The sequence below is a fragment of the Talpa occidentalis genome, unplaced genomic scaffold, assembly GCF_014898055.3.
Source record: "Talpa occidentalis isolate TD23 unplaced genomic scaffold, MPIMG_talOcc4v2.1 talOcc4.9, whole genome shotgun sequence".
Taxonomy (NCBI): Eukaryota; Metazoa; Chordata; class Mammalia; order Eulipotyphla; family Talpidae; genus Talpa; species Talpa occidentalis.
In genome coordinates this window covers 49,707,985-49,733,716 of record NW_023605305.1, presented here as the reverse complement: position 1 = coordinate 49,733,716, position 25,732 = coordinate 49,707,985, and the positions used below count along the sequence as shown (strand labels likewise).

Genomic DNA, 25,732 nt, shown 5'->3' with positions numbered 1-25,732 from the left:
TCACTGTCCCTGGAAATGAATTGATGAAATTTTCTGAGAGCAAAATTTAGTTTTTCTATAGTTGTATTTAGGGAATATATTATCGGAATCTCCCTGGCCTGCCATATTGTGGGTGGAGCCTATCAGTAAAGACCTAAGCTAATCATTTTACTCTCTCTCTTTTACTAACATAAATTTGATTTGGAACAGGATTATTTTTTGGTACTTAATTAGGTAATTAGTATTTTCAAACACTTATACATCATTGGAAAACATACTGATTGCACCAACTAAGCAGTTCATTTCAGACTATGCAAAGGTATCAACAGACTTTCAATTTAAATATCTAATTATGAATAAAAGAGAATCATTTTGATATGACTACTCAAGGCAAAACCTACACTGATGTATAAGGACAAACCTTCACCATATGTCCAGTTCTCTTTGGACTGTTATAACTGAAAAGACTATGTAATGTTTTAATACAAAAACTACAATTTTATCTTGTCTGAGTTACGTAAAAGTTTTTATGGTATATGGACTCTAGTATATGGATGGCATATAGTATATGCCATCCACTCTAGTGGATGGTGAGCAATTAATAAAATAGACATGAATAAAATAGGAAACTTTTTTTAATAATTGAAAGCGGATTTAGAAATCCTCCAGTTCAATTATAGTAGTTTGGGTCACTATGAAAAGCTCTTAGTTATTTTCAAAAATCCAGTGTCAACCTGAGATTGTCTATCCTTGCAAAAATGTCATTCTCTATTTAAAATATGAATTCTCAAACTCCTTATCTAAAGCATGAGTTCCCACAGACAGTGAAGCTGTGAACTACTGAGGGTCAAGTTCAAAAACTGTTCATTCATGTTCAATACATGGGTGGGTTCTGTATTATACTATGATGAGGGCATACTCTGTATGCCTGGCTACCTATAAGCTCCCAGAATCAAATATAAATATGTCATATATAATAGCTCACCAATAAGCTTTGTCAAATTGACTCTTTCAAATTTCCTTCATATAATAAGTTGGGGTAAGAGCACTTGAATAACCATTTTTGTCACATCGTGTGTTGAAGCATATCAATGTGTATAAAAATTTTAAAATTTACTGCAAAGTGGCTTTAAGTATCTGCCTCCTGGAACATTTCCCCTTATACAAGTCTCTAAAATAGTCATTTCTACACATGGGAATAATCAGTGTAGTCCCATATATAATCATACTTGGAAAAACCCACCTATTTTTAGAGGTCTTCCTTGAAAGCAATGATGAATCTCTAGACTTAAGCCAGGGAACTTCTTAAAGGAGCAACATGTTAGGGAAATGTCCTTTGGTTTGCCCTTTTTTCTAAGTGAATCCACAGTTCTATCAGTAACTACAACAGCTATCCTTTCCCTTTACTGTCAATTTCTCTGTCCTTCTCTGTGTGAGAAGCGACTGCATAAATTCAGGAGCACCAAATGAGCAGATCCAAGGAGAAATATAAGAAAAAGAGACAGAGACAGAGAGAGGCAGCACAGAATATCAAAGTACAACAGAATGAATACCACTGAGTGCAAAGAGAACTTATGACCCAAGAAAGTCAAGGAGGAGTGGAGAATGAGCAAACACTCCAAGAAAATAAAAGAGGGAAAGCAAAATCAGGGAAGAAAATGACAATACACACAGGATAGCAAAGAATAAGAGATCAAAAACAGGGGATTTATGTTTAGATGAGTTTGACCTTTGTGAGACAATTTACAAGAAGGTCTGACCCACACATGAAAGAAATGATCTCAGATAAATAAAGGGCATGTCATACTAAACATGATGGGAGCCCAGAGAATTGAACTAAAAGGAGAAACAAAAGAAAATTGAAAAGGAAAAATAAAACATAAAAAAATCATAAAATTAAAGAAGGAATACTTCCCAAATACTCCCAATTATTGTGGAGTCACTATATATTCAAAAAGTTGATTTCAACAATATACTTTCTTGTTTCTAACTTCCCCACAATCACCCAAGTATCTACACTAAGTCCAGGAGTTCACAGTTTGGAGTGCAGTGGGGCCTGTGAAATATCAGAAGGTTTTTGCCATCCAATCTATTGGATTTTGCTGAGATTCTCCAAATATCTTATAGCAGTGAGTGTTATTAAAGTAAGAAATGCTGTGACTACTTTCTTCTTTTTTTATCTCTAGAGTCATTAATTCTTCGTCCCTGATTTCAGAGGTATCTTGAAGCTAAATGTACAGGGCAGATATATATTAAAAGGAATTAATTGGCAGGTGTTGGCTATAAATTCATATGCTTTCACATGTAAGTTCTTTGTCATTTTGAACCACATGATGTTTGGTATTCATGAACAGTTTAAAGTTCAGGGAATGTTCAGATTTCCAAGAAATTTGGTATATTCCATCCAGTAGAAAATTATAGAGTCATTAAAAACAGCATTTGTAGAGCATATTTAAATGAAAAAATATGCATGATGCAATTTTAAGAGAAAAAGAAACTTAAGTTTGTATTTGTTGTAAAGTTGCATTTCATATGAAATATAAAGTATCTCCATAAAACTATTTTAAATATTTAAATATTAGTAAAAATTATTTCATTACAAGAGACCCTCAGGTTATCACTCTGGATATAGTCCTAAAATTTTCCCCTCTTTTCTTAATAAAATAAAATAGAAACAATTTATCATAAAGCATAAGAACATCCACATAAAATATATTTCTTGGCTCATAAGCTAGGTGACTTTGAATAGAAATCCTTCTTTCTTTACATTATTATTTGCGCCCTTCCCCCAAGACACACACAAAATGCTCAATAATTAAGTATAGGAAAATCTATTACATATTGGAAAACATATAGTATTCTACAAACAAAAACTCATGGAGAGTGAAGCTATTATTTCTTCTTTCTTCCCACAGTTGTGTGTCTCTGGTCATTCTCTCTTAGATAATCTATCCTTATCATGTAATTAACTACTCTCTAAACACTCAGTTCTGAATTATCTAAATTCCTCACAATGCCTTTTGGGAGAGATTATTCACTAGTTTAAGCATATGCTGTTTTTCAAATACCCATCATTTACTGACAAAGAAATATTAACTCTGTACTATTTAAGACAACACTGTTCAATATATTCAAGTTTGTTTGACAGGGAGAAAGGCCAAGGGTTTTTAAAATTACGACTCAGCAATATATCCCTGAGCTGAGTTATCCTGACACAGGGTCACAAGGGTTGAAACACAGTAATAACCAACCCATTAACTGAAAAGCCATCATAGACATAAAATGTGATAGATGTACAGCAATAAACTCTACTCAGCATCACACAAGGACACAAAAGAGGAAACCACAAAAATAGAGTAGAGGTACCCCCAAATTTCAGACAACATGATCTGCAAACTCTGAAATGTTGCCATGAAATTGGAAGAAAGCAGTCACATAATTATTCTATTAAATGTTATTCACAGATGGGCCTCCCTGGTGGTGCAAGGGTTAAGTCTCAGCACTATGTAGCTATCCGCAGCCAATGCAGCAAGAGTTCAATCCCCCGCCAGGGAGCTAACCCACATGGCAGAGTAGACCTCTCCTGTCCCACCCACTGCTCTCCTAAGCAGTGTATTTCAGTAGATCTTCCTGTTCTGCTCACCACTCTATCTCTGGTAAATCCTCTCATTGCGCCTGCCCCCTTGCACCCCTGGCCTGCACCCCAGCGCTTGTATGCATAAATCAATAAATCTTTAAAAAATAAATATTATTCACAGATGGATTAGTTTAAAATGTCAGGGGAAAAAAGACAGCAAGAGCAAAAGACAGTGTAACATCTGGAACTACATTCAAATTGGTGTGAAGTGCAGACAACACTAATGTAGGCGTAAGGGACTCTGCCATTCCTAATTCTATAAAACTGAGCAAAAGCACAATGTCATATTTTATTCCTTCTAAAATGTGGATGTCTGCCTGACTTGCCTCTTAAGACAAATTGTGATGATCAAAGAGCTACTATTTGTGGAAATGGTTTAAAACTGTAGAGTACTGCATAACATACAGTAGCATACTTTAAGAATAGCTTAAATTCCATGTATTTCAGATCCAGTTCTTTTGGTCCTTGCCGGCTAGTATCTTCTGGTGGGAAAGTGATTCTATGGTAATGTCTCTCTGCTTTTCCTTTCAGAGCCTCCACAATCAGTTCACAATTTAGAATGAGAACAGTCTAAATAAAACTAGTTTTAGTTTAGGGCCTCCCTGGTGGCACAGCAGGTTGAGTGCAGCGCTGTGAAGCTGTCTGCAGCCTCTGCAGCACAGGTTCTATTCCCGGCCAGCCAGGGAGCTACCCATATGGCACAGCAGACCTCTCCTGACTCACCCGCTGCTCCCTTCAGCAGTGTACTTTGGCCCTTCTGCCTGTTCTGCTCCCCACTCTGTCTCTGGTGAATCCTCTCACCCTCCCGCGCCTCTGGCCTGTACCCAAGTTATTGTATAAAAATAAATAAATCTTAAAAAAAAAAAAAACTAGTTTTAGTTTAATCACGCTGGATTAAAGAGCCTTATCATATGTAAGCTTATAAAATTGAGCTTAGCTGCTAAACTTGAGCCAGTCTTCTGCCACTGTTAGCTAACTGGGTTCCTCCCACCACCTCATCATCACTGCTCAGGAAGTGGCAGGAAGCGGCACTAGCACCAGATTGAGCAGAAGATACTCTCTCCAGCCTGTCCCGACCCCACTTACTATTCCTGTGTTTATGGTTCAGACCCTGTCCCCAAACAACATGGGAACAAACTACACAAATAGTAGTCTTCTTCCACAGTTTGAAAATGGTTTCCTTTTTCTAAATAGCTTTGAGAGGGAAGCTGAAAAGAGGGTCAGCATTTCTTTCAGTGCCTTGAAATGAACTTCCTTCACTTGTCTATGCCGTGGAGTCTGTTCACCTCCCGTTTCTTTCTTCAAAGTACAAGTCATCAAGGGGAAAACAGGGAGGCCAGCTTTTGAATGTAGAAAGAGGGCTGGGAAGCCAGCTTTTGAATGTAGAAAGAGGGAAGGCTCCCCCATCTTTCTTTGGTTTCTCTTTCAATTCTGCACAGGTTGTTAATACAAGTAGGGGATTGAAAAATGGTACATATTGTGCACCCTCTCTGTACCCAAACCTAACCTACTGTTTCTTTTTTTTTTTTTTAGATTTATTTATTTTTATATAAGAACTGGGTTACAGGCCAGAGGTGCAGGAGGGTGAGAGGATTCACCAGAGCGGAGCCACGGGTGCAACAGGAGAGGTCTGCTATGCCATGTGGGACTCTCCCTGGCCAGCCAGGAATCAAACGCATGTTGCAGAGGCTGCGGACAGCTTTGCAGCGCTGCGCTCAACCCCTTGCACCACCGGGGAGGCCCTTCTTTTTTTTCTAACCTACTGTTTTTGTACATGGACTTCATACAGCCAATACCATTTACAGATTACAATTAATAAAAGCTACTTTGGTAAGAGTCCCACAAATTCCTAAGAAAAAATATTTCTTTTCCCATTTTTTTTGCCTGTTTGGGGATGAAGAGTATATGACAGCAGTACTCACACATGTGCCTCAGGCATCAGGATGAAAATTTTGAACACAAATGAACCTTTTGGTCACTTCTGGTCATGAATCTTTTACCACTTCCAGAAGCCAAAAAAGTGATTCTTTGATCAAAAACTCAGAGCTTATTAAAACAAATAAGCTACATAAAGGAGATGTTGCTATTGTTTATAACATTCTTCTAAGCCAGTTGTCAATTGAGAATTATTTTTGTACTCTCCCACCCAGGGACATTTTGTAACAGTGTAACCCCCACAGCAAGAGGAGGTTCCAGGTGGAGGAAGGGTATAGCTGAGCAATGAAGGGAAGTTAAAAAGGACTTAGGGGAGAAGATCTGGAGGAGGCTCATGGAGCAGACATGTGGAGAAGAAGCTGCGCTTGTTTCTCAGGCCTGGACTTGTACCAGGAACTTGGGGAACATGGGAAGAGACACTTGAAAGAGACAGAGATGTGGGTGAGAGACCCATGGGGAGGGTGACAATGGCAGCTTTTATCTTGACTTGTGTTTTGATTTTGCTCTTTTTCTTCCAGACTTGTCTTGAGCCTCCTGCCCCAAGAAGGTGCCTTAGATTTGTGGCAAGCTTTCATGCCTCAGTGGCCCTGCTTTGGGCCAACCATATTTGTCTAGGCATTTACCCATGAGGGGATGGGTAATATGTGCTTCATTTGGAAACTATATATTTTCTCTCTCTTTTTTTTAAAGATTTATTTATTTATGCAAGCACTGGATACCGTCAGAAGCGAGGGAGGGTGAGAGAATTCACCAGAGACAGAGCCAGGAGCAGAACAGGCAGAAGGACCGAAGTACACTGCTGAGGGGAGCAGCAGGCGTAGCAGGAGAAGTCTGTGCGCCATGTGGGGCCCTCGCTGATGGCCGGGAATGGAACCAGCACTGCAGAGGCTGCGGCAGCTTCGCAGCCCACCATTCAACCACTGCACCATCAGGGGAGGCACTATATACTTTCTTTTCTTTTCTTTCCATTGCACACTAATTCTAATTCTAGCAAAGTTCTTTTTCTATTGAAAGTCATATACTAAGAGTATATTTGTCTTTATGTGGCAGATGGCAGAACAACATTTAAGAGTGTGTAGCTTTGAGGGCACTGAGCTGTTCCTCATTGTACTCACAATTTTACAGATTACCTGGAGACTTGATTGTCCTAAGCGACAATCAAGATTGGAGATGAACAGCAAGTAAGGGGATAAAGACCAGAAATACTACTAAATCATACTATTGTGCACAGACAGTACTCTAAAAAAAGGATTATCTGTACCAAACCACTAATAATGTCAGTGTTAAGAAACACTTCTCAAAGGGAATAAAATATTCAAAGTTGAAAGCACTATTTAACAGTACTTCACTTATTTAACAGAAATACTTGCAGAGCAATATGTAGACATCAACTTAAAAATATGTGCTAAAATATCTATGTAAGGTAAATAGATTGGAAAATTAAAAATTTTAAATTGTCATTGCAGGTAGGGTCACTACAGGAAAGATGACTATATAATTTGTATTTAAACTAAGAAGATTCTGGTAGTAAATGGGGTACCTTAATAATTTTGTCATAAATAAAGACCTCCCTACACAAACTAGTATTTATGGTCCCTTAGTAGAAGGGATTGGGGAAATAAAGTATGACACATCCTTATTATGGACTGGATGTAGTCAGCAAAAGATTAAGCATAGTAAGCAGCATAGCAAAGTAATAATGACATAATATTAATTGTGAAAGGATGAATTTAAAATTTATGCAGCAAACTCTGTAATATATATCCTTAAACTTTAAAAAAAATGAAAGAAATACATCAAATTGTTAATATTGGTTCAACTGGCTACTGAGATTACGGTTGATGTTTCTATTTTTTCTGTACATTCAAAATTGCTATAATTATTTTTTAGATGATGAATTTATCCAGCTCTTTGGGAAGAAATATAATTAAGTTGCAGTTGAGGAAGGAAAATTATTCTTCACAGAAGATGCTAGCTAATAAATATAGGCAAAATATTAAAAATTGGAAAATCACAATTTTTGCAACTCCAAATGAAATGTTTTAAGCAAGGGTCTAATGGATGCTAAAACCTTTAGGTGAAGGAATATTGGCTTATGTACAAGGTTCCATACTATTGCCCAGATTACTTATAAATTGCAAGGTGATAACCATACCTACAGAATAGATCTAGTCATCACCATATTACTAAATGATTACTTTTTTCTGTAATTTAATTTAGTTAAATAAAAGTCTAACATAATTTTAGTGGAAAACCTAATACATAATATTGGCTATTATAACATAATGTGAAAGAAGCACATCCTCTATGCCACATTGTTACCATAAATGTCCAACTTGAATCTAATCACGTTATTATATCTATTTTTAGTATATAGGAAACCCAGGGAACTTAAGAACAATGAAAACAACACCATACGGAAGAAATCAGAAAAATCCAGAATGTGGCATATTCTACAAGATAACTATGCTACAATGTCTTCAAAAAGTAAATGTCATGGGGGAAAAAGACACCTCTAGATTAAAAGGCACTAGAGAGACATACTAGCCAAATCTGTAAACCTTATATGAATGCTGATTTTTTCAAAAGTCATATAAAGTCACTTTTGAATAATTAGGGAAATTTGAAAATAACTTGATTATTATCATTATAAATAGATATATTGCCTACATATTAGAATATTAGATGTGATGAAGGTATTATAATTACATAAAATATTTACAGTAACTCATATCTGCAACTTATTTTCAAAGCATTCAGAAAATAGCATATTGCCTACAAATAGTTATACAGTGAAAATATGACAAAACATGAACAATTGTTGAATCAAAATAATGAGTGCTCATTTGTGTTCTTTCAAACTTCAGTCTGTTTGAAAAAATGTTTAAATACAAAGTTAGGATGGAAAAAGATTATATAAAAATTGATAAAAATATATTTGAAATAATATAATTACATTTAAAGTAGTATAATTGGTGATCCCAGAGTTGATCACTGTCTTCTCAGAACCACTTATATAATAGTTATACAAAATTGGGGCCTCCCTAGTGGCGCAACAGATTAAGACACAGCACTATGAAGTTATCCGCAGCCACTGCCAGCACGATTTCGATCCCAGCCAGGGAGGTGACCCACATGGCACCCACATGGCAAGACAGATCTCTCCCGCCTTGCCTGCTGCTCCCCTCAGCAGTATGTGTATTTCAGTGGATTTCAGTGGATCTGCCTGTTCTTCTCCCCACTCTGTCGCTAGTGAATTCTCTTACCCCCTGTATCTCTAGCCTGTACCCCAGCTCCTGTATGTATAAATAAATAAATCTTTTAAAAATATAGTTATACAAAACTGGAGGACCCACAACAGTCTCCTAAGGTTTCACACTTCCTCACCATTCACATTGCTTCTTCAGGCCGCCACCTCTTCACATTCCACTTCCATTGAGTTCCTAGTTCCTGTGATATATTTCAGCTGCCTGCCTTTCCTCCCTCAGGTGCTACCATTTTCTCTATCTACTCCATCTTTTGTGGTTCTTGTCTCCCAAGAATAATGGGAATAGAGCATAGATTAATCAGCAACTAACTTCCTTATCCTGGCAGGACTCAGACTAAAGGTTTATTTGATTCTAGAGCCCAAGCTGCTAAGAACTAATCTATACCAATTCTCAGGGTAATTATTCTCTAGATAAAGAAAATGGGGAGGCTCACCCTTAGTCCTTTCAGGCTATGCCTCAAGGCACCTTTTCTCAGGGTCAGTCTTAGCCTTGTTTCATCACAGTTGTGCCCAGATGCACAGCCAACTTTTTTTCTCCTAGTATTAATTGCCATCATGCACTCTAATTCCTAAACAGGGAAAATCTTTTATTATTTGTTTTGCTTTAGGGGGTTATAGGGTAAGGTAAAAGTATCAGGCTTTTCTCCCCTCCCGCCATTAGGATAGGTGATGGAACCCTGTGGTCCTGAATGCATGCCTGATGGCGGGCACCTGGAGTAGGGTGGGGGGCATATGTAGATGGGATTCATCTGGGCTAAGACTGGGCTTTTAAGGGTGGCATCACGAGGACACCAGCAGAAGCAGAGAGCAGAACCACGAGAGTAGCAGAAACCACCAGAGAATGCTGGAGAGCCCAGAGTGAAGACTGCACCCCTGCCTGCTATGTACCTGGTAAATCCCAATAAAAGCCTGCAAAAGCCACCGAGGGCTCCAGGACTCTCTCCTCCTTTACCCCGTCTGCACAGAATCATAGAGATCGTGCTCGGTGTCTTCCTGCCCTTACAGGGGTTAATTCAACTCACAATGGAGAAACACACATGGGTAACAGGAAAGGGAACACATGTAGAAAAATTATACCAATCTTAATATAAAGGGTCTGTAAGGTCAGGACTGGGCACAGTGCAGGTTTTCTGATCCCATGCAGACCGGGTAAAGGAGGAGTCAGAGTCCTTAGTGGGTTTTTGCAGGTCTTTTATTGGGGTTCACCAGGCATATGGCAGGCAGGGGTGCTGGGGGGCTGGGAGGCTGGCAGTCCTCCCAGCCCCCAGCAAATCCTCACTCTATCTGGGCTCTCTGGCGTTCTCTGCTTCTACTTCTTTGCTGCTGCTCCTGGCGTCCCCGTGACGCCGCCCTTAAAAAAAGCACAGTCTTAGCTCAGCTGAATCCCATCTACCTATGCCCACACCCTATTCCAGGTGCCCGCCATCAGGCATGCATTCAGGACAAGGATCCATCATCTATCCTGATGGCGGAAGGGCAGAAAAGCCTGATATTTTCTTTACCCTACAGGGTCCCTTACCTATGTATATTAGATTGAACACTATGAAGTTGTCCAGCAAAAACAATAATTTCATATGGCCTTAACCATATGAAATATTTTGGAATCCTTTCTAAGGGGGTTACAGGAAATGCCTGTGCTTTTGCATCAAGCACACCATTCTTTTAATCCTGCCTTGTAACATGCAATTTACTTCATATGCTGAAGCCCTAATCCCCAATATGATGATATTTATAGTATTTGGAGGTGGAGAGAGACTTTCAGAGGTAATTTGGTAATGAAAGTGGAGCCCTGAGTTTTACTCATTCTCTCTCTCTCTCTTTCTACCCTCATACCCCGCATCTGTCTGTCTGTCTATCTATCTATCTATCTATCTATCTATCTATCTATCTATCTATCTATCTATCTCTCCTTTATCTAGCATATGTCTACAAAAAGCCAGGAAATACACTGGAAAATCTCAAAATTCTCATGCTCCAGAACTGTGAGAAATAAAGGTTTGTGATTTAAATCCCCAGTTCTGATATTTTTGTTACAGCTACTCAAATTGATTAAGGTAAGACAATTCAGAATGAGCAATGCCTATTCCTCCAAATCTCTACTTTGCCAAAGCAAACACATTTCCTCAAAAAAAAAAGATAATTTGGAAATTTCTTTTGCTAGAGCTTCTATATACCCTTTTGATGTTTTCCTTTGCTTTGTCAGGTCCACACTCTGACACATAAAAAGCCAAGACAGCATTGAAAATGGTCTACATTTGATAGCTTGGGAACAAAATACACAAAAGCAACATAATACTTTTTTTAAAGGATTTAAAATGAAATCTAAACCTAAGAATGAACTATTAACCTTGGACAGCAATAATCCTAGAAAAAAAAAATATCTGGTCCCATATAAGAATTCCGATTTCCCAATTTCTTTACCACCTACTGATTGTTAACATTTCTAAGGAGCAATTTTACCTTTCATTTTAAATTGATTTCTCTTTTTAATATGACTATGTTTTTTGAGCACTTTGAGGCAAAGAATTCATTTAATTTTACCTTTTCTAATCAATGTCTTTAAGATCCTCTCAGTCATGGATTACCCTTGCTATCCATTAGACACCTTTGTAGGCAGATCATTGACCTTTTGTGTTCCATGTAATATTGCTGTAATATTGCAGCACTTTTAGTCTCAAATGAAATGTTTTTGTTATTTTCCACCTTTGCTCTTTCTGTCATTTTTAAACTCTGAACTTTCTCAGCTTCTCTTTTGAACTTGACATGTATTATGTGCCTTTTGTGCCCTTAATTACTTTTTGCACTTTTTGGTTGCTCCATGCTGGTCTTTTCTAATCCTACTATACAGATTGTTGTGCAGCTAGCCTCCTCTTCTCTAAGAACAGTTTGTCTTTAGACTATTTTCTTTCCTTCCAATGCTGAGAAGCCCTGAACTTTTTCCTATTAGTCATTTCCAGGAAATCCCAGGTTATCCATAGTTGTGGAAACAAAATCTATTCTCTAGGATCACAGTTATGTCTCTCAACATTAACTCTCTGTACTCAAATTTAACAAAGAAATCACAATGACAAAAGGTAGATGAGAAAGACAGGTATCTCAAGAGCAGAAAAGACACTTTTAGGGAAATATTCAGAAAGCATCAAATATACAATAATTTACAAAGATATGAAAAGGAAATAATGATCTCTTAAATAATTATAAAATGGGAACTATTGAATTAAAGAAACATATAAACACTTTACTCTTTAAAAAAGAGTAAAAAACAAATAAAAAGCAAGAGTAAATAAATTTGAAGTCTAGTGTGCCAGATACAAAACACCAGCTGTAAAGAATGCAATCATTTGTCAAATGCAGGCTACTATCTTCTCTTAGGTAAACTTCAGTGACAGTCTCCCTGTTCATCTCATTCTCAAGCTTTTTCTTTTTCCAGTCCATTCTAGAGTCATTGTCTTAAAATCAATAGACAGAGAATCATATTGTAAAATGCATATCTAGTCATTTCTCTGCTGCAAAACCTTTCAATCACTATCCCTTCTGTCTAGATTAAAGCCCAAATCTTTGCAGAACCTTACATATCTGTTTACTTCTATAGTGTCATTTTGACTTCTGTAGTCCCAAAATCTGCATGTTCCAAACAAAGCATTATTTATGATCTTCCTCTGGGCTTTTGTATATGCTTTTTGCCCTGCTCAGATGCTCTTTCTGCTCCAACCCTACTTGGTCAGCCCAATACCTAGTCATCCTTTGTGCAGATGCATTTTCTTCTCTTTTTTTTTAAAGATTAATTTTTATTTATTTATACAAGAACGGGGTACAGGCCAGATGTGCAGGAGGGTGAGAGGATTCACCAGAGACAGAGTGTGGAGCAGAACAGGCAGACTGACTGAAATATACTGCTGTGGGGAGCAGCGGTGATTCAGGAGAGGTCTGCTGCACCATGGGTGTAGCTCCCTGGCTGGCTGGGGATCGAACTCATGCTGCAGGAGCTGCAGATAGCTTCATAATACTGTGCTTAACCCCCTTGCACCACCAGGGAGGCCCAGTGCAGATACATTTTCTTATTTGACTTCTTAACTAAAAGTTAAATACCATTCTTCAGTATACTGCCATGGGACCATACTTATCTTTGCTCTAGTACTCCAACACCCAGCACAGAATCTAATAGTTGATGATATTTAATAACATACTATATGGGATGGTTATTATATAAATATTCAGATGATAGAATTATCTAGCAATGAGGATTTGAACCTCTAATTCTGGTGCTTGTTGAAAGTCTTTTAAAATAAGTATTTGCAATCCTTAACATGTATGTATTTTAATTCCAAATATTACCAAGGGTAGTAGTTACCAAAAAATTATTTCTGGTACCAAAATATATCTATATTTATGAAACTTCATGTAAAGAATACATGAAGGCATCAAGTGCTATCCAAATGAGTAATTTATTGGTGAGCATAATTTAAAATCAAATGCTTTTTGAATTATAGAAAATGGGATAATCAACTTGTCAGGATTAAAATGGGCCATGAATTTTCAAAAGGGGAATTAATGGAAATAAAGCATAGGAAAGTTATTTGGACATTCCTAGTTCTAAAACAGCCCTGGTTCCCAAATGTGTCTGTTTATTTGCTTCTTTTTGACTATAAATTGGCTGACAGATGTTGTGGCTCATAATTGTCAATCAAACTTCGAAGCTTCTTGCTTACCCAGTAATTGCTCTCAGTCATACCTCCTGATTTTATTCCTACCACAAGCTAAACTTCAGTATGTTACCAGTGTGCCTACATCTTCCAGTAACTCCTTATTTTCAGACACCACAGCCAGCAACTAACTCTTGAATATCTTTCGCAGACAAGTAATTGACAGAACCCATAGATCTATCCTATGACTTTGTCCAAAGAGTGTTCAACCAATGAACATGAGCACTGAAGTAACACATCTAGATGAGTAAAGGAAAGGGTAGGTATTTAAACAGGTAAGTAATGGATAACAAATTTAAAAAGTATAACATGGTTTCCTGCCCAGGAGCTAGAATAGCTTATAAGTCGGCAACCCTGATACTCACAAAGGCATATTACAGGGCCAACCTGGCAGCGCAAGGGGTTGACACACAGCCTGTGAAGCTTCTCTGCAGCCTCTGTGGCATGAATTAGATCCCGGCCAGCCAAGGGGCAACCCACATGGCACAGCAGACCTCTCCTGCCTCGTCCACTGCTCCCCTCAGCAGTGTGCTGCCGTCGATGTGCCTGTTCCGTTCCCCACTCTGTGTCTGGTGAGTCCTCTCACCACCCACACCTCTGGCCTGTGTCCCTGCTCTTGTATGCATAAATAAATCTTTAAAAAAAGGCATATTACAGGTTACGAAAATGAGCTCCACTAACTTAGACACATGGGAATATGCTCCCCAAAACTGACTTCCATTAGCAGTTATACAATACAGATTTTTGTTTAGAGATTCAGAAAATACATTAGCATATTAAGAGGTAAAAGAAGTTTCATCATAATGAAACCTGCTTAGGTTTGTTTAACCTGACCAACTGAACACCTTTTAAGATCCTAGAGGACTGGTATCCCAAAGGATGGGCTAAAGGAAAAGTTGACCTGCTCAACCATTCATATTTACTGCTTCTTCTCAATCCCCAAAGGCTAAGCCACAAGCCTAGTCATTGGTCAAATGACATCCTATAGTCGTGCTTCTTAAATTTCTATGTATATACAAATCACTGGGGATCTTGAAAAAAAATGCAGATTCTAATATAATAGGTCTGAGGTTGAATCTCAAAGTCTTCAATTCTAACAAGGCTCCAGGTGATGATGATGATGCTGGCCTCCATCACACTTTGAGTAGCAAGTCTTTACAGGATATTGCAGTAGGAAAATCTTCACATATCCAACCTATTTTTTTTTATTTTTCCTAATAATCTTCCTAAAATATTATTTTCATTGTATGTCACTTGCTGGTCATAAACTTTGGTAGTTACCTGTTTCCTACTGCTACATTAGTTATTGAGCAATAGACATTTATTAAACATTTATTGTGTGACAAAAACATTAACATAGTCCCTGACCTTATATAGCCTAGAATCAGTTGAGGACAAAAAAAATGTCCAAATATACAAATTGCCAGGAGCCAAAAACATAAAGTGAATAACTAATTTCCTGCAACTTCAGTTTCTTCATCCATAAACTAGATCTGTAGTATTTAATACTCCATGTACATTATAGTCACTGACACCAACTTGACATAGAGTGTCAGCCCAGACCAATTAAATGCAGATTCTTTGTCTCTCCTACATTAGAGCAGGAGCAGTCATAGTAGCTCCCCAGGTGATTCTAATGTGCAGCCAGGTTTGGGAACTACTGAATAGATCAAAGGTTCCCCAAATGTTGCCCATATCATCAATATCAGCATCTCCTAGAAACTTGTTAAAATGCAAATTATTAGGCCTCACTCCAGACCTACTGAATCCAAAATTCTAGGGGCAAGGTCCAAGAATATAAGTTTTAACCAACTTTTCTGATAATTCTGAAACACTTTGAGTACAACTAGATTAGACAATAAAATACTTCTATTATGCTAAGGGCAATAGCCCGAAGGAGAAAGATAAATACCAGATGATGTCACTTATATGTGGAATATAGAAAAACCAAACAAGGGGTCAGACTCAGACAAATTTTGAAACCAGTCCTTGAAAGCTGACTATAGATCTATGGCTTTCAGAGTGTGAGGGGGTGGCTAGAAGTGGGGGTGGGGGCGGTGGAGGACTGGGATGCTTCAGTGGTAGGAATGCTATGGTAACTACACCTGAGGGGGCAAATACTATATTATCAAAAGACTAGTGAAGATGTAAAACAATATATATGAAATAAATAAATAAATAATATTTACAAAGATGTTTTCCTCCAGCTCTAAAATGAGTGAATAAATATTAATTATTATAAATATTAATATTACTGGAAATAAAATATTTCCTGTTGAAATCTGTTTATAGATCCTGTTTATTATCCCAGATTGTGCTTATATCTCATTCCACAATTTATTCAAATTCTGTCCCACACCTAACAATGCTCTTGTAAGGGCAGGACTGGGCACAGTGCAGGTTTTCTGATCCCATGCAGATCGGGTAAAGGAGGAGTCAGAGTCCTCAGTAGTTTTGCAGGTTTTTTATTTGGGGTTCACCAGGCATATGGCAGGCAGGGGTGCTGGCTGGGGGGCTGGGAGGCCTGCCAGCCTCCCAGCCCCAGCAAGTCTTCACTCTATCTGGGCTCTCTGGCGTTCTCTGCTTCTGCTTCGGCTTCTCCTTCAGGTTCTGCTGCTGCTGGCTGGGGCTGCTCGCGTCCCCCCGTGACGCCGCCCTTAAAAGCACAGTCTTAGCTCAGCTGAATCCCATCTACCTATGCCCACACCCTATTCCAGGTGCCCGCCATCAGGCATGCATTCAGGACAAGGATCCATCATCTATCCTGATGGCGGAAGGGCAGAAAAGCCTGATATTTTCTTTACCCTACAGTCCACCCCCTCAGGGTTTTCTGCCATACAGTCTATACATATATACACAATTTTCTAAGCAAACAAACAATGCAGCCATGGCCACAAAAGCAAATACATCAAATAACAAAATACAACATAACAAAATACAACAGAACACAAATAAGTCCAGGCAGGGCACCAACCAAGTGCAAAAGACAATTATTGGTACCAGCAGATGAGCCACCAAATCTGCTGCCGAAGGCACTGCTCATACAAGGGAGGGGAAATCACACACGGCATCTGCTATAACACACCAGGAGCAGTCAGGCTTCCTCGCCTTCTCTGGCTGTAGTCTCGGCTACAAGGCACACACCGCATCCACCCCCAGGATGCACTAGCTCTGGGATTGGCAATTTTATTCTGTTGGGGGTAATCGCCAACCCTCAGGGTTTCTGTCTGCAGTCGCTCCAACACTCGGCCTTCACGGCCACCCATGCGACTCGCAGACCCCTGCACTCAGGCCAACCCACTGCACAAGCACATGGGTCGGGGATCCAAACTCTACATTCGGCCTCTTTTGGGTCCCCTCTTCGGCTTGGCCTCCACCCCAAGCCACGTTCCCCACCCGTCCCCCAAGGACAGGTTCCTCAGCTCCTCACCCTCACTCAAGAATGAGCAGGGCATCACCCACAGGTGATTTTACGAGACTCACAGTTCTTCAGCATACCCAGGCTGCTTAACAGCCGCTCAGGGCTTCTCAACTTATCATCAGTACCAGCTTTTGCTTTCTCAGTTGGCTTTTCTCCTCCACCTGGCCACTGGGCATACACAGGCTGCTTTTGGCCATCTAGGCCCACTGGCCACCCCCAGATTCTCAAAAAATAAACATAACCTGCTAAGGTCCTCCGCCTTCTGGCGGGATTGTCAGTCCAAAATCATCAGTTCATCAGTCTATCAGTCCATTGGCCTCTCCCTGCTTCAGCAATGGCCTGCTGCCTCAGGGGTCATTGGCTGGTCCTTTCCGGTGTCGTTGGCTGGTCCTATCCGGTGTCGTTGGCTGGTCCTTTCCGGTGTCGTTGGCTGGTCCTTTCGGGCGTCTCCTTCACGCCAGGTCTCATCCTGTAGCTCGTGGACGTATCCATCTTCTATACCGCCATGGTGCCTCCAGCGTCGTCACAGGCAAAGTCTGTTCTCCTTAGTCCCTCCAGGTCTTCGGAGGGCTCCAATACCCGTCTGCATGGATCTTGCCGACATACGCCAATTGTAATGGCAGGAACAGACACGGTGCAGGTTTTCTGATCCCATGCAGATCGGGTAAAGGAGGAGTCAGAGTCCTCAGTAGTTTTGCAGGTTTTTTATTTGGGGTTCACCAGGCATATGGCAGGCAGGGGTGCTGGCTGGGGGGCTGGGAGGCCTGCCAGCCTCCCAGCCCCCAGCAAGTCTTCACTCTATCTGGGCTCTCTGGCGTTCTCTGCTTCTGCTTCGGCTTCTCCTTCAGGTTCTGCTGCTGCTGGCTGGGGCTGCTCGCGTCCCCCCGTGACGCCGCCCTTAAAAGCACAGTCTTAGCTCAGCTGAATCCCATCTACCTATGCCCACACCCTATTCCAGGTGCCCGCCATCAGGCATGCATTCAGGACAAGGATCCATCATCTATCCTGATGGCGGAAGGGCAGAAAAGCCTGATATTTTCTTTACCCTACAGCTCTTCTATCTAATTTCAGTGCATTTTTAGACCAGGTCAAGTTCTTCCTCTTCCTTTAAAACTGTTGAGATGGGCCTCCCCAGTGGCACAGCAGGTCGAGCACCACACTGTGAAGCTGTCCGCAGCCTCTGCAGCACGGGTTTGATTCCCAGCTGGCCAGGGAGCGACCCACATGGCACAGCAGACTTCAACCTGCCTTGCCTGCTGCTCCCCTCGGCTATAAGTTAAAATAGTTTATCTAGTGTCTTCGGTCCGTCTGCCTTGTCTGCTCCCCACTGTGTATCTGGTGAATTCTCTCAACTTCCCATGCCTCTGACTGTACCCCAGTTCTTGTATAAATAAATAAATTTAAAAAAAAGACTAGATGAGCCCAAAAATGTCAAGTTCAGGGATGGTAAATAAATGACTTTCTTGTCCCCAATCCTCCTGTCAACTGTGCCTGGAAACGTTTAACTTCATCCCTAACATAGCCTTCTAAGCATTCATTATCAATTGATCAGAGTTGACAGACAAAGGGACACCTAATTGCCATCCTAATCTAGTCTATTTTGGTTCTAAAAAGCAAAGAAATGATGCTAAGAAATTTACAGGCACATACATGGTAGTAGACCAAGAGCCAGCCTCTCAATTTCTCTTCCAGGACTCTCTCCACTGCCCCTCCTAATTCATTTATGAAATTCAGTGTTTAAATTTCCATTCTAAAGCAATCAAAACACAAGAAGAAAGCCTTTGACAGAGTTTTCATATTAATGCTCATGAATATAATGTTGAAACAAAAAAAAAATGACAGCTTTGAGCTATATGATAGACAGGGATGGTTAGTCTGTTATTTTCAAGTTGGGTTCGTTTACCTAAGCCTAGAAAGTGTCATGACTGGAAATAGACAAAACAGATTATTTTAATTCCACTGTCCTAGGAAAAGAAAAGGGAAATAGTGTTTATTAATAGACACTGGGCTCAAATTCAGGCTTGAAATAATTTATACCACCAAATCCACTTTTTAAAGGTGACCTTTCTCTTAATCATAGCATTAATTTAAATAGAACTAAATAAGTAAACTTAAATTATAGGAAAACATGCATAGTTGAAAAAATTAGGCAGAGATGGAGGGAAATAAACATCTATTTTAACATAAATAATGACCATTTTCTCACAATGGATATTAAGACATAGAGAATACAATTTTTCCAGAGCCTCTCTCTAAAACATTTTCCAAATACTTAAATCACATTCATAACTCACCAAAAATGAAACTGACTTGTCAAATTTTACCTAGCCAATTGATAATTCTGTCTTGATTTACTTTCATTTTTAGACATGCTATAATTGAAGATGCTTTTGGGGAAAAAAAAAACATCATCTAACAGAAATTGCCTCTGGCACTGTCTGCATCATCCAAAGAAACCAAGATGAGTCCTGGCAGTTCTGTTACTTCCCAGAATTGATCCATTTTACCTTTACCTAGTTTCAGGGTACAAGTAGTTAGTCCTATAACTTGTCCTTTTAAACCAGAAAAGAGATGATAAGCTTGACACATATTTAAGGGTAAGATGAGCTATTTTATGAATTATAGTTTATATTGATAATTTGAAGCAAATACTATTTATGTATGTGATTATATATAAAATTTGAAAGTACCATATACACACAAACTTTCTTCATCTCTTGAGTATACAATTTGCTACCAGATGGGGGACAAAGTCAGGGGGAGAAAAGAATGATGAAACAGTCACAAAAATAATGGGATAAACTTACCCTACTCCAAGAAAAAGAGCAGTCAGGCAGTTCTTCTAGGGTTTGGATGCACAAAGGAGCAATCCAAATGGGACTCAGCTAAACTGATTCTCACTTCAATTGGCACTACCAGTCAAAATCGGTGGTATCTCATGAGTAGGGCCAATGAATGACACCAAGAGTTCTGGTGAGACCTCATTATGCTAACCCAGGCCCAGGAATGATCCTTTAGGCAAACAGGATAGCCAATCTTGACTTCTAGTTAGTAGACCAGCGGTTCTACTGCAAAACACTGTTTCAGAACATTCTCTTCTCTGACCCAGTCATTCCAAACTTTTGGAAATTGCTTCTCCTGATTCACATTATGGAATCATTTTTCCAAGTAGCCAACTTACTCATCTGGAAAAGGGATAAGTACCACAGCTCACTATGCAGAACTATCTATTTTTAGTTGTTATCCAAGACACTATTCAGAATTACAAAAAATCATTTAAAGTACTTCCATTTACATAATAAAGCCCCTAACTCCTTGAAAACTTATTATATACTGGCCAACTCAATATTATAACTACAGTGGACCCTTGAACAACATGCGTTTGAACTGTGCAGTCCACTTATATATGGATTTTCTTAGAAATAGATGACATAAACCTACAGTATCTGTAAATATAGTCCAGTACTATAAACTTATTTTCTCTTGCTTATGATTTTCTTAATAATATTTTCTTTTTTCTAAATTACTGTATTGTAAATTTATCGTACATAATAAGTATAACATACAAAATGTGTGTTAATTGGGCCTCCCTGGTGGTGCAGGCAGTTGAGCACCACATTGTGAAGCTGTCCGATGCCTCTGCAGCACGGGCTCCATCCCGGCCGGCCAGCGAGAATCCCACATGGCACTGCAGACCTCTCCTGTCGCACCTGTTGCTCCCCTCAGCAATGTATTTCCTCAGTCCACCTGTTCTGTTCCCTGCTCTGTTTCTGGTGAATCCTCTCACCCTCCCGCAACTGGACCCCTGTTCTTGTATAAATAAATCAATCTTTAAAAAAAATGTGTGTTAATTGACTGTTATCAGTAGGGCTTCCAGCCAATAGCCAACTATTAGTAGTTAAATTTTAGAAGAGTCAAAAGTGATAAGCAAATTTTTGACTTTGTGTCAGCTCTCCCCTAACTCCTCTATTGTTCAAGGGTCAACTGCAGAGAATAAATTTGAAAGTTAGATGTACTTGACTTAGAATCTGTTTTGTCACTCCTTGGCTCTGACCATAAGTAAATCATTATCTTTGCATCCAAGAGTTCTCTTTTATAAAATAATCATTACAAGATTTACTTTATAGTATAACTCTAAGGATTACATGAAAAACAGAGGAAAAAGCATAAAAATGTGTGACCCTTGATATAAATTAAATAAACTTCTTTCTCTGAGTTCCTTTTTTTCTTACTAAAAAAAATCTATGTTTATAGAGAATCCCAAAGATTCCACAGAAAAACTAACTGAAACAATAAACCAGTTCAGCAAAGTAGCAGGACACAAAATAAACTTACAAAAATCAGATGCCTTCTTATATACAAATAATAAAGTAGGAGAAGAAGAAATTAAGAAAGCTACCCCATTTATAGTCTCACCAAAAAATTTAAATACTTGGGAATAAACCTGACAAAGGAGGTAAAGGACCTCTGACAGTTTTTTCAAGAAATTTGTTATCTAGCCCAAAAGTATAAGCTCTGAAATTAGACTTCCTGGATTTACATCTCAGATCTTATTTTTAATTGTTGTATATTCTTGATGAGCTATTTTATGCAATTATAGTTTATATTGATAATTTGAAGCAATTACTATTTATGTATGTGATTACATATAAAATTTGAATGAATTACAACTCTGAGCAGTCATATAGTCGAAGATTTCAAACTAATACCATAACCTGTATCTCTTTGTCAAAAAATATACTATATTTCTTTATTTCTTATTCTTATAACTTTATTTCTATAGTATATTTTTAAAAATACTCTATAACTTTATTTCTAATCAACCCCACTATGATAGAAAGGGAAGGTTTATCCCTCTTCAATTGAACAATGGCATTTCATGGTCTTTTTTCCCATAAAGTCTTCTTTTTTTGATATTAGATAGCTGCATCTCTGAAAATATTTCTGCCTATCTGTCTTCCAGAATATGCTGATGGTCTCTAATATGGCAAATATTGCAAGATAGTATTAGGAGCAAATATGTACAGTTCTGCAAAAGAAGAGGGGAAGAAAGGCATGTTTGCTGCATCTAAGAGAGCAGACAGAAGTGGTCTTAGCCAAGAACAACAGCAGGCTTGTCCATCTGTCTATCATCAAACTGAGTTGTGCCCACAAGTTATCACCAGGAGGTGGGCATTTGGGCATCACACTAAAATAGAATTTCTGTCATCAGAAAAACAAATTGAGAAGAAAAGGATTAACTATTTCAGAATTCATTTTGTAGTTAGCATGATATAAACAAAGAATTACTGCATGTTTCTTACTTATAGACTATAAACTTTTATTCATTCTTTCATTCATTCATAAAACATTTTCTGGGTGCTTTTTAAAGCAAGGCACTGTGCTAACCAATATAGCTACAAAGAATAATTTCCTTCTTTTAGGATTTTTTTATGAGAAGGACAGAGAAGTAAACAAATAATTATAATACTGTAAGATGACAGCTAACGTATATACAATGTGCTATGGGAACCCAAAGCAAGAAGTAATTATGCAAAAATATGGCAACTTTACAAATCTGTGAGTCATCTTTGCACAAGGGCTATGCTAATCTTCTCTGTAATGTTCTAGTATTGTTCTGTGTGCTGCAAGAGTGAGGTTAACCATGGAAGGAGAATAGGAAATACAAGAATGAACAGATGGGTCTTGATCAACTATGTCTGTTTCTTAGGGTGGAAGAAAAAGTATAATTGCCTTTACCTTCACTTATTGCAGTTTTATTTTTAAGTATGAGTGCATGTTTAATTTTTATATGACTTTTAATCTTATTAACTCCAAGTAAACAAGCCATCTTCTATTTTCTATGATATTAATGTGTCTGAGAGTGTGCCTATTCGTCAATTACATACAGATAACAGAAATCGGTAAATATGTAGATCTAAATACAGAAATAAGTTTTTGGCTTCTGGAAATACTAGTTATATAGCTCTTAATTTTTACAATGAAATATTCTGTTACTCAGTTTCCTAACAGAAAAGTGAATATAAGGCATAGAACTTTTTAGCCTTTAGCCAAATTAAGATCTTAATACAAATAAATCCTCACCCTGCTTTAAGACATACTATAAAGACTTCCTTTCAATTGCAAAAGGAGTGAATTGAGGCACTTCCCTTGAAGCTAAGTACAAAGTCTAAATAAACTGTCAGCTTGAAAATCCTATTTAAATGCCTGCTGGCTTTGTTATGAACACATGCACTTGGAAGCAAAATTCACATGGTTCAGGTGAAATTCGTAATTCCTCTCTGAGGTAACATTTGGTGCTAAATCACTTAGTCAAGTCTCATCTTAGTTATCTTTGGTGTTGGCATTCCTCTTTGTTGTCCCTGGGATCATACACTGTCCTGGAGCTACATGCTTTAAATATAAGTGTTCCCCTCCAGGACTGAAATCCAGTCACAGGAGTCTGGCACAGTCTGATATGTAGCACAAGGCACTAGCTTGTCTCAGGTATTTGTACCACACTCCCCCAAAATCTGGGTCATCTGGAAGAACCTACTCCAAAGAATGACAGTCATCATTCTCCTTGATGTTTTGTCTTATTGGCCTCCAAAACTGAAATATTCTATCCCATGACAAACTTAAGAAAACATTGTGATATTGTCATCATTATGTTTTATTCTGACAAGATATGGAAGTCCTAAACTTTATCTCTAATCTCTACTTGAGTTGCATGACTTTTTTCACATGCCAACATTTCATTTATACTGTACCTACATAAAATGAAAACTATAGTGCCCATATGTATGTAGATATCTACTTTATTCTGTCAATCTAACAACTCTATAACAACTCTATTTAAATAATTCTTGGTCACTGTGAATCTCTTGTTATGTCACCTAACACAGTTCCACATGTAATTTTTATCTTCACTGAATGTTTTCTATTGATAGTGGTGGCACTGGTAGTGGTATAACTTCACTGTTTTACTCCAACAAGTATACAAGTCTTGTCTTATAAATGGACAAATTTTCTCTATGTTTATTTTCTATTAATTAATCATTGCTAATGACTTCTAATTATAGTTTTTTTGTTACGGCATGTGTAAAAACTATGAAAAATTGTTTAAAGATAAGAAGTAAATCTCCTTATATAGTGAATTCAGTAATGATGCAAGTCCAAGGAAATTGACCTATAAATATCAGAGAGAACATCACTGATTAAATTAAGTTCAAAGGACCACAAGGTTGACATTAAATGGAGACCAATAGAAGCATCAATTAGTGAAAATTTGTTTTAAGGTCATGTTGGGAAAGAAATGATTTCTTTTTGATGGAGAAAGTTGTGATGATTCTTCTAGGTTATCTAACAGACGATATTCAGAAAACAGACAAATATTAATTGAGCAGCATAGAAAGAGCTGGTATCATTCAACTCTGAGTTAAGTATCAATAATGAGTGTATTATGGTTCCAGAACCTCAGGAGCAGGCCAGTTACATGGTTTTAAAGAACTTTTCCTTACAGCGATTTTCAGACACAGCAAAAATGTAACAGGGTAGTCCCCAGAAACAGGGAAGATTTCAGGTTCCCTGACCCACCCAAGGGAAAATGGAGCTGAGCAGGGAGGAGAAGAAGCTGGAGAGGAGACTCCAGAAGAAAGGAAGCAGGATGGAGAGCAAGAAGGAGACCTAGAGGAAGCACATGGAGCAGAGAGACAAGTGAAGAAACTGTGCTTGCCTCTTGGTCCTGGACTGGTTAAACAGATGTGGGTGAGAGACCTGTGGGGAGGCTGACAATGGCAGCTATTATCTTGGTTTTGCTCTTGTCCTCCCAGATTTGTCTGACTGATTCTGACCCTTTTCTATGGGTCCCCACCAGAGGGTGCTTTAGACTTGTGGCAGGCTTTCGGGCCTTTCTTTGAGCCAACCCTGTTTGGCTGGACTTTTACCCACGAGGGGATGGGTAACTTTGGGTGTTTGATTTGGAAACTATATTCTTTGTCTTTTCTATAGTCGCACTAATTGTATTAAAGTTCCTTTCCATTAAAAGTCTATGTTTTGTCAGCAGTGTACTTCGGTCCTTCTGCCTGCTCTGCTCCCCGCTCTGGCTCTGGTGAATTCTCTCACCCTCCCGCGCTTCTGACTGTACCCAGTGCTTGCATAAATAAGTAAAAATAAATCTTTAAAAAAAAAAAAAAAAGTCTATGTTTTGTTTTGATGTGGCAGATGGCAGAACCTATTTAGAGCAGGCAGGTATGGGAGTTTGGGCCCCTCTCCCTGCCCTGTAACAGAAATACGTAAACCAAACTAATATACAAAGTAGTTGAATGTATAACGTAGCCCTAGTAAGTCTACTTCAAATACACTGAAACATTTGTAACACACAGAGTTTCATTTGTAAGCAAGAATAAAAACCACTTATTTAGTATATACACACTATTTCTCAGGCTCTGTGCCAATCTAATCCTTACTTCAGTTTGTGAAATCATTATAGTCATTCTCTTTTACAGATAATAGACCTAGAAAGCTTACCTGCCCCAGGTATGAGTATATGTACAACACTGTATATTTGCATAAAAGAAAATGTCTTTTAAGTTGACCATTCCCCAGTTTTCATACTTGAGCAACTATTATAATCCACACTCAGAGGAGAGTTCTGGCCACAAAATTCCCACAGCACATTCATAGCAGCAAAATCCCTGTCAGCTACCGCCCACCTAGTACTCGGCATTTGCCATTTTCAGGAGTCTACGAAAATTTAGACATATTCTTTGGTCCTTTTTTAAGAATACTCTTAAACCTTTAGGTCCTAT

General features: G+C 38.6%; 1 protein-coding gene and 1 non-coding gene across 9 annotated transcripts in view; both read right to left on the bottom strand.

The window, feature by feature from the left end:
- SLC44A5 (solute carrier family 44 member 5) overlaps positions 1 to 25,732 on the bottom strand; it is a 318,856-nt gene that overhangs the window by 230,710 nt on the left and 62,414 nt on the right. The gene's annotated exons all lie outside the window — the stretch shown is intronic.
- Positions 22,478 to 22,579, bottom strand: LOC119237311 (U6 spliceosomal RNA). The gene has a single exon (XR_005123257.1). It is a non-coding gene; the product is annotated as a U6 spliceosomal RNA (small nuclear RNA).